Here is a 10,315-nt window from a genome sequence, read left to right as displayed (position 1 = left end):
GGATTACATTTTAACTAGGAAAATATGCAGGTACAACTTTACTAATAAAATTAACCAGAAAATCCATAAGACAGTACCATCACATCCCTAAGTTAAATTATATATCACTGTAAGACTGTGGTATATACAGTCTGGGGGGGAAAAATGAGAAGAAATAAGCTGTCATTATTTGCATGCAATATGATTGCAAATGATATGATGTAATTTAAATAGAAAACCATTAAGAATTAAAAGAGAATTGTTATAAAAAATATATTATAAAATATATAATTTTATAATTATTAAAAATCGTAGAATCGAATAATTTTTAAAAGGGCAAAATATAATATTATATTGAATTTATCTACATCAGTAGCAAATAAAATATAAAATTTCAAATAAAGATATTAACGTAGCAAGTAGTACTGTAAAATATTTAGGACTAAATATAACCAAAAATCTATAAGGCCTGAGAGCAAAAATTATGAGGCTCCACTGAGAGACATTTGAGAAGACCAAAATAATTGGAGAGATCATTGCATAGAAAGATATTATGGAAATGTCAATTCACTCCACATTGATTTATACACTCAATGCAACTTCAGTCAAAGTCATAACGAGACTTTGAGACTGATTCTTAAATTTCTATGGAATTGTAAAGGGCTAACAATAATTAGGATGTGTCTAAAGACAGCTAAGAGAAAAGACATGTCCTGTCATATATCAGAATTAATGATGAAACTACAGCAATTAATGCTGTGCATTAATGAAGAAACAGACAAATTGACAAATGATAGAGTAGAATAGAGAGCCTATAAAAAGACCAATGCACATGTGGGATTTTAAATATGGTACAAGTAGAATAGCAGATCAATGTGAAAAAAAGAGAGTATTATAAAAATGGAACTGAAAAACTGTTATTCCCAATGTCTGCAGGTAGAAAGTGGCTTAAGGCCATTTATGTAATCAATTGGTGTTCTTTAAAGTGGTATTTCAAAGCTCTCAGGCTTATCTTCATTAAAAACAATCTTCTAGAAGTCTTTCTTTTTGAGGAGAGTCTGAATGTCTTAAGGGTATTGAATCAAGATCTCTAAGGGACATGCATGAATAACAACAGGTAGTACCTATTTCAAGAAGGACCAGGCTGGCTCACTGAAAACTTTTGGGCTGGTAATTTGGAAGATGCAATTTGAGACCAAAGCTGAACTTCCTGAGGCAAAAAGGAGAAGCTGAGTGCAAACTCCAACAATCGTCTTTCTACGTCTTCTCACCCCATAGTATTCACCGTCTTCTTAAAAAATATGCTGAGTAAGTTTTAAAGGATTAAAAATATTTAGTTTACCTGAAACACTAATACATTTTGGTCGGCTTTTGCCTCACAGTTATTAATAAAGTCACAATGCATTTGCTGGGGTCCACGTTTTAGTGCATTTCCAAGGTAACCTTTATCACTGACATATGTGTCTCTCTCTTCACCCCTAACACCCTGTAGTCTCAATATCTGAGAGTTTGTGCACATTAACTTATTCATCCCGTAAGTGTTCTCTGTAGCAATTTACATGTTGTCCACAGAAGTATTCACTTAACCATTGCTTCGCCTACTCCATGATATTTATTAAAACGTCAGTTCAAGGCTTCCTGGACTGTGCTCTGTAATAATACAATAACCCACCAATATATGTGGGGAATACTTTTCAAGACACCCAGTGAACTCCTGAAACCACAGATAGCACCGAACCCTATATGTATTATGTTTTTCCTGTACATGCACATCTATGATAAAGTTTAATTCATAAATTAGTCACAGCAAGAGATTAACAATAACAATAAAATAGAACAATTATAACAATATACTATAATAAAAGCTATGTGAACGAAGTCACTCATTTTAGGGGATCCCTTACTGAAATCTTCATACAGGCTCAATGCTTTCTGATGCAAAATGTTACCATCAATCAGAACACGTTTTCGGCTCATGCCTTCTATCCCCCAATTTAACACCTTTTCCAACTTAACTAAGCACTTATCACACGCTGTGGCCATAGCTTTTGCCCTTTGAGGTGAGACAGAAAATTTAGCACAAATTTATTTTTTTTCATAATTTCACAGATAAAAGCTTTATACTTACTGTAGATCTGAGCAACCTTAGCATATGACTTTTTTTCTTTCTGTATTAAGTTGGGAATTTTCACCTTTTCATTCAAAGCATTTTGAGGCTTCTCTTTGCCATACCTCAACTGCCAACATCACTACTCTTCCCTTTGGGGCCATTATTAAGTAAAAATAAGGGTTACTGAAACATAAGTACCACGATAGGACCACAAACAATTTGATGACTGAGAGGGCTGCTAAGTGACTAATGGGCAGGTAGCATACACAGCACAGATACAGTAGAAAAAGGGGTGATTCAGTCCCAGTTGGGACAGAGCAAGATGGCATGAGATTTCATCATGCTAGTCAGAACGTGCACAATTTAAACCTTATGAATTCTTTATTTCTGGATTTTTTTCAGTTAATGTTTTTGGATCTCAGTTGACCACAGGTAAGGAACTGTGGAAAATGAAACCACAGATAAGGGGGGGACTACTGTAAGTACTCAAAAGTTTTTTCTCACTACATGTGACCTGAATTCTTTTGATTTATTATACCCTGTACTCTATTCCCAAAATATTACTGACCTTTTCTTGGCTTAATGCTTTGTCTCCTGTCTGTTGACTCAAATCTTCTCCTTGAACATCAGGCTGATATCACTGCTCAGATACTTGATTCTTTGTGTCAGCTGTAAATGTAATTTCTCTCTGTTTGTATTCTACATTTCAGGTTAATTTTGATCCTATTCCCTAGAAGCAGGGCCAAAGCATCCCATCCTAGCACTAATCCAAGTGGCCAGCTTTCCCAACAGGCTTGTTCCATCATTCAAAAAAGGTAATATGTCACATAGCAATATTATAAGTCTTTTTGGAAAATGTACAAGTTGGGGGAAGCAAAATGTGTACATTAAATAATTAGAGGACAATCCCAGGTTAGCAAATGTCTTCTCCCACATCTCTGCTTATTAAAATACACTCCATGTTTCAACTTCCTGGCTGAATTCTACCTCTTAGGGGAAGTCCACAATTTGGATTAGAGCTTTCTCTGTCTAGGAAACAAAGAAAAAGTATTCCAAAATCAGACAAGAACTTAAAATGGATTTGTCATTTGGAATTCTTTTTCTGTGCTGGAATCCCTATAGTCATTAATGACTGTTTCACTCATTTGACACTTGGCAGATACATTAAAGATAATTAACAATAGGTTGTGTATATATGACTTGTTTTTCCTATTAGCTCCTTGAGAGCAGCTCTTCCATCCTTCAAAGTCCTCTTTGTATCCATCAGGGTCTCGGAGGAAGCAGATGGCACATTTGAACTGGGATAACTTGAAGAAATTTAGTACAGAGGCTATTCACAACCTCTAAGAGAGAGTGCAATGTTCAAAGACTAGTAATTACAGGATTGATTCCTTGACTAGTCCTAAAAGGCTAGAAGAGAAAGCAGTCATCATAGCAGAGAAAGCTCTGTGGAGCATGCTGACTGATCTTTGTTCAAGGGAACCATTTAGGAAAGGAGTAGTGATCTTGTAAGGAGAGTACTAGGGGAATTGGTACCCTGGTCACGTATACCTCACTCTCCTGGCAGTGCTCTCCATTGAAAAATCAAAATCAAAGCAAAGGCAAAAGAGAACCCATTGCTGTAATCCCACACATAGCCTCCCAAGGCACAAATCAAAGTGGAGAGTAAAAAATGGATCTGCAGGGACAGAGGGAAAATATAGAGCACCTCCTCTGAGCCTCAGGTTACTTACATACAAAAGGGGCCCAATCGAAATGGAATTAAATTAGGAATAAATAACAGAAGGATATTGTAGAACCCCCAAATATTTCCCTAATTTCTCTGAAACTAGAAAGCAAAACATGTCAAAATCTGTGGGATGCATATAAGACAGTACTTAGAATACAACTGTATTAGATAAAGGCTTCAACCTAATGACTTCAGCTTCCACAGTAAACAAACAAACACATTTTGAAAAAAAGCAAATTAAACCTTAAACAAAAGAAAGGAAATAATAAGGTATAAAGCAAAAAGCAATGTAATGGAAAATAGCAAAACACTAGAGAAAAACAATGAAACTAAAAGTTCATTATTTCAGAAGGTCAATGAAAATGATAGAAACCTCTAGTCAAACTGATCAGAAAAAAGAGAAAAGATACAGATTGTAAGCATCAAGAATGAGAAAGGTGACATTACTACAGATTCTTCAGGTATTAAGGGAATATGAAGGAGATTTTATGAAAAAACAATATGCCAGTAGATTTGACAACTTACATAAAAGAGCAAATGTCTGAAAGACACAAGCTAGAAAAGCATGCTCAAGAAGAAACAGGTAATTTGAATAGCTCTGTATCTATCAAAGAAATTGAATTAATAGATAAAAATCTTTTCACCAAGAAAACTCCAGGCCCAGATAGCGTCACTGAGGAATTCTATCAAACATTTAAGAAATAAATAATACAAATTCTACTGAAATCTTACAGAAGAAAATTAAAATAAAAAATAATTTCTTATTCATTCTGTAAAGCCACCCTTCTCTGATACCAAAACCAGACAAAAGCATTACAAGAAAAAAAAATGCTTACCAATATTCACAAACAAATGCAAAAATACTTAACAAAATTTTAGCAAATCAAGTTCAACAATACAATGAAAAGATAATACATTATTTCCAAATAGGGTTTATCTCAGGAATGTAAGATTGCTTTAGCATTTGAAAACCTAATGGATGTATTCACCTTATTAAATTTTAAAGAGCAGAACCATACAATTATCACAATAAATGAGTGAAAAGCATTTAACAAAACTCTAACACCCTTTTAAGCTCAGGTCTCAGCAAACTACTTACAGAAGGGAACTTTCTCAACCTAAAAAAGGCAATCTACAAAAACCCTTACAGGTGATATCATGCTTAGTGGTGAAAGACTGAGTGCTTTCCCTCTAAATTCAGGAACAAACAAGGACTTAGACAAACCTCAGATAACTGTGGTTATCATGCAGATTACCTGACAATGGAGGGCGCACTCTAATGTTCCATTTAGGTTAAACTAGATCACCTCTGCTTATAAACATAGTCAGGTTCAAAATTCCTTTTAGTTCCAAGAAACTGTATTCTGTACTCATGTATTCTGAAATTTCTGTTATAACTCTTGCTCATCCATTTCTTCATGTTCTTGATTTAGTGTCTATCCTATCGCCTTTACTCACTCTCTGTATCCACATACATAGAAACTCCATAAATGCTGCTTAACCTTTTAAGTATGCTTACTTTTCTGCTCATAGTTATAAGAGCCGGGGGGGGGGAGGATAAAAGCCCCAACAAGTTGTCTGTAGTCATTGTCACCATTTTTCTCCCCACCCATTCTGTTTGTCCTATTCCAATTAGGGGTTTATGCCAGTACTTAATTAAAACTCCTCTTCGAAGTTCTCTTAACAACCTCCATTTTGCCAATGCAGTGTTAATTCCCTGGCTTTATCTTCCTTCACCTGTGAGAAACATTTGACATATTGATTGTTCCTTACTTTTCTTTCTGCTTCTAAGACGGCCTAATTTGACATGTTTTTTCTCCTACCACCCTGACTGCTCCTGCCCTGTCTCCTTTGCTGGCCTTCCTCTTCCTTGACTATCTAAGGCTGCAGCACACAAGAGTCTTTGTCCCTTTTTTTCCCCAAGGACACTCACTCCCTATATGATTTTATCTAGTCCTGTGGCTTTAAACGCCATCTATATCACCAGCCTTGGCCTCACTCCCCTGCTCTGGATGCAAACATCCAGCGTCCTACTTGATATCGCCACTTGGATGTACAATAGGAGTCACATTTAACATGCCACATGTCTGAAACAGACATTTTTGTTTCCACCCCCATCTCCTTCTTATCTGCTTTTCCTCTAGCTTTCCTATCTTGTTACTTGGAAATAGCATTCACCTAGGAAATCAGGCCCAAAACCTAGATATCACTCAGGACAATTCTCTTTCCTTCACACTCACATGAAATCCACCATCAAATGCCACCGGATCCACCTTCACAATATGCTCTGAACTCTACCATGTCACCCTGCCTCTACTGCTGCAGCTCTAATGCCAGCCAGCATCACACCTCTTCTAGACTGCACTCCATCTTTCACTCCTGTCCCCTTAAAATCTATCCCTTTCCATTAAGCAGCTGAAGTGATCTTTCTCCGGCTCAAACCTAGGGATATTCAGAACAAAATCCATACATGTGACCATTATCCATACTGTGATCCACAGGGCACCCCACAATCCAGCCCTTCCAACTCTTATACCTTATCTCCTTCTTCTCTCTCTTTTTTCACTGTGTTCTAGTAATGGTGGTCTTCTTTCTGTTCCTGAATACGCCAAACTTATTCCTGCCTTTAGTACTTTGAATTTGTCACTTCCTCTGCTTGGAATACTTTCCTCCCAGACACCTGCATGACTTATTCCTGCAATTTAGTCACATCTCCGCTCAAATGTCACTTGCTCTGAGAGTCTTTCCCTGACTATACTATTTAAACAGGCTCCTCTTTCTCATATTGTCACTTTCTGTTTCCGTATCCTCGTTTATTTTACCTTAAGGCACATAAGCCAATTAAAATTTGTATTTATTTGCTTAAGTGTTTATGATCTGTCTCCCTAATAAGAAATTTAAGTTCCACAAAGGCCAGTTCTTTTCCTGTCATGTTCATCCCTATAAGCCCAGTGCCTAGAACAACATCTGGCCCTTAGTTAATACTCAGTATATAGTTGTTCTAAGAATAAAATATTGAGAAAAATATTGTACCAGATCAATATATTCCATTAAAACTGGACCCTGCTTTGAGATTTAGTTATTCTCTATTCATATGGCCTTTTGTTAATTCTATTCTATAAGATAAAAAGAAAAATAAGCAATTTCAATAAAACAAAAGAAATTCAAGACAAGTTTAGATTTAAATATTAAAAGCATCAATCATAATAATGCCCTATGTTTCAATAACACTAAATGGTGTTCTTGGCACTTTCTTATATACTATCCCATTTAATCCTTATAACAATCCTTCATTAGCATCTTCATTTTGCATATGAGAAACTGAAAACTCAATAGAGCTGAGGGACTTGAATAAGTTCATGCTGCTAAGAAATGACAGAGACAAGATTAGAAGCTGTGTTTATCAGGCTTTTCATCAAGGATTTGTTCACTATATCACACACTCAAAGCTAACCTGAATCCTTTCTACTCTGACTGTACCAGGTCCAAAGTAAAAAAAAATAAAAAAATAAAAAAATCAAGTTTAAGGATGACATTCCATCGCTCACATTATGAAAATGTATATCCTCTTTAAAAGCCAAACTCTAATACAAAAAAGTTTTTTTTTCTGATTCTGGAACTCTGAGAATGAGCTAGAAGGGGAGTTTGGCTCTGCAAATAAATACAATTCACAGTAATGGGACAGGGGATATGACATGGGTGTCAGGAAGAGAAGACGAGCAGAGAGGGGGCACGCTTGGACCCTATCTGGTGTAAAGAAAAGCAGATGGGTCAAGAGTCAAGTGATTTACTACAGGGGGACAGCTGTAAATGTGTAGTTATGGACCATATACAGTCTGAGTATTTTGGTTTGGGGTTTTATTATTTTTATTTATTTTTTTTTATTGGGGAATTGGGGGATGGGAACAGTGCTGGGGAATTGGGGGAAGGGGAACAGACAAATTGCTGTCGTTTTGTTCTTCAGTCTAGTTGTGGAGGACGTTGCTTCACTGGCCCAAGTTGGCACCATCATTGCGCTCTTCCCGGGTGAGGCAGATCAGTCACCGGCTTCTGCATGGCCGCTCACTGCGGCTGCTGGCCTCTCAGGCTGGCTGCTGGCTACACACGGTAGCCCATGGCAACCCACTGCAGCAGGGGCCTACGCTGTCGCCGGCGACTCACTGCAGCCCAGCTCCAGGTTGAGCTGTTGTTCAGCATCTTAGCTGTAGAGGGCAGTGTCAATGGCCCTCATATGTGGGATCCGAACTGGGGCCCTCTGGCATCCCAAGCCAGTTCTTAACCATCGCGCCACTCAGCCGGCCCTGGGGTTTTATTTTTGTTTGTTTTATATTAGTGTGGTGAAAATAGTTCTTTATTTTAAATTAGTTTTATATACTTCATATTCAAAGGACTTCACATAAAAGTCTGAGATTTTCAGCTTCCTTTTAAAATTTGGAAGATAGAAAGAGAACTAGTTTACCATGAAAAATCATGACAACCCATTCACATGGAGTTGCAGCTACCTCTTTCCATGTGACATGTACTTTCTATTTGCCACAATCTCCATTATTTGCTTATAAATTCCACCTTTCTGCTCATTTACATTGTTTACGTGGCTTCTGTGAATATTTCAGTTTGTGACCTCTGATTGAGGCATTCCTTGCTATGAAGCAAGCAGGAAGATCTGGATAATCATTGATGAACTGAGGCAGCATGAATGGGTTGCAGGGACTTGAATCCCCAAACTAAGTATCTTTCTTCTTACCTCTTTGAAAAGAGTGTGTTCGTAATAAACGTATTGTAGCTAGGCTAGATAAGGAGCCAAAAGAGCTGCTCACCTAGCAGGGCAGATTCCCCAATGTAATCGGCTGCCTTGATGTGTGAGCTGAGGGCATTTGTTATGAATTCCTTCCCCTTAAGTGTCTTCCCCAACAGTCTCTCATAAAGTCTCAGAGGAAGATCTCCAGGAGTACGGTGTAATACCTTATTTATGAAGGGTGGAACACACTACCAAAAATACAGATCAACCATTTTTTGTTGGTAGCATATAGAGCAGAGCTGAAAGGGAATGGGGAATAAGAGCTGGAAAAAGGAGATAATTTAGCAGTTTTAGCAAAGACAGTACTGGATAGGGTGATCTTTTGAAAGTCCCTGTGCTTCTTAGGATACCACCTGGGTGTTGTGAAGAGAGAAGAACGGTACCTGCAATAGGAGGGGATTTCTACTCCCTATAAGGGAAAAGTATAGGAAGAATTCTCTCACACCTCCTTCCCCAAAGAGGAGGAGTCATTTATGTTACTGGTGTGTTTAGAAGACCTGCAACATGCTCAACTCAGCCTCTTTATTCTGAACTTCGGCCTGCCTGCAGAGAAAATACAGTATGGTATGTTCCCCATCATGCGATAAGTTTACAAGTTCAGACTTTGCCTTCAAAAGGAGAAGCTTTTCAATCTAGGGGAAGAAATTCAATTCAGGGGTGAGTAATAGGTTGTCCGTTATGACCACACATCTAAAGATATTGTGTCCAATTTGCAATATCATCATTTTTTATCTCCTTTTTTGTTTTGTTTTTTTACTTATGTCTCAACACCTTATAAACATGAGAGGGGATAAAAAGGGTTATTTACAAAGGACCATAGAACCCTAGTAATGCTAACAAAGAACTGAAGGAATTGAGAAGTTATCTTTCTTTGCCTTGTGTCTAGAATTTTACTTAACTTGGAGGTTTTCAAACAGATGGAGTTTTGGATGAGGGGACATTTAATGTTCCTTTGAACCCTGATGTTCTGTAATGGTATAAGATGTACTATTGTTAACTGATGTTTTCCAGCACTACAATGTACAGTGAGAAGAGATAGGATCCATCCATATTAACCCATAAAGAAATGCAAATGACTAGTTGTTACAGATTCATAGAATCTATAAGCTAGGAAGGAGCATATAAAACCAGTTAGTTCTCAATCTGATATCAGTGTGTCCTTTCTTTCCTTTCCCAACTAATAAGCCCTCTACTTATTCTTGAACATATTCTCTGATTGGAAATGTAAATCCATATGTTGTGAATGACTGATTCTCAGATTGCAAGCTACAAGAATATAGATTTATTTTTAGCACCATCTCAGCAAAAACATTTATATAACAGAAATGTATTGAGCACTCATAATGTGCCAAACACTGTGCAATATTCTGACAGTATAAAATCAAAGTCTTTGAGGTCAAGGATTTCACAATCAGTTTAAGAGAACACATATAGACAAGTAAATAAACTTCATTTATGATAAATAGAAAAACACATTTATACCTGACTGAAGATATAAATGGAATTTTTGAAGTGGGGTTTCCGTATCTTCTTTGTTATGCAACTTGGGTTTTCCTTTAGCAATACTTTCTCAAATTTTTTTTTAAAAAATTACTTTTCATAAATTGAAAGTTCTCTTTCCATTTTCAATCAATAACTGATAATGAATCATTAATCATTTATTAGGAAACAGTCAGAAAGTTATTAGATACTGCACCTA

This window comes from Hipposideros armiger, unplaced genomic scaffold (assembly GCF_001890085.2).
Source record: "Hipposideros armiger isolate ML-2016 unplaced genomic scaffold, ASM189008v1 scaffold_384, whole genome shotgun sequence".
NCBI classification, from domain to species: Eukaryota; Metazoa; Chordata; class Mammalia; order Chiroptera; family Hipposideridae; genus Hipposideros; species Hipposideros armiger.
Note: the sequence above shows the minus strand (reverse complement) of the source record.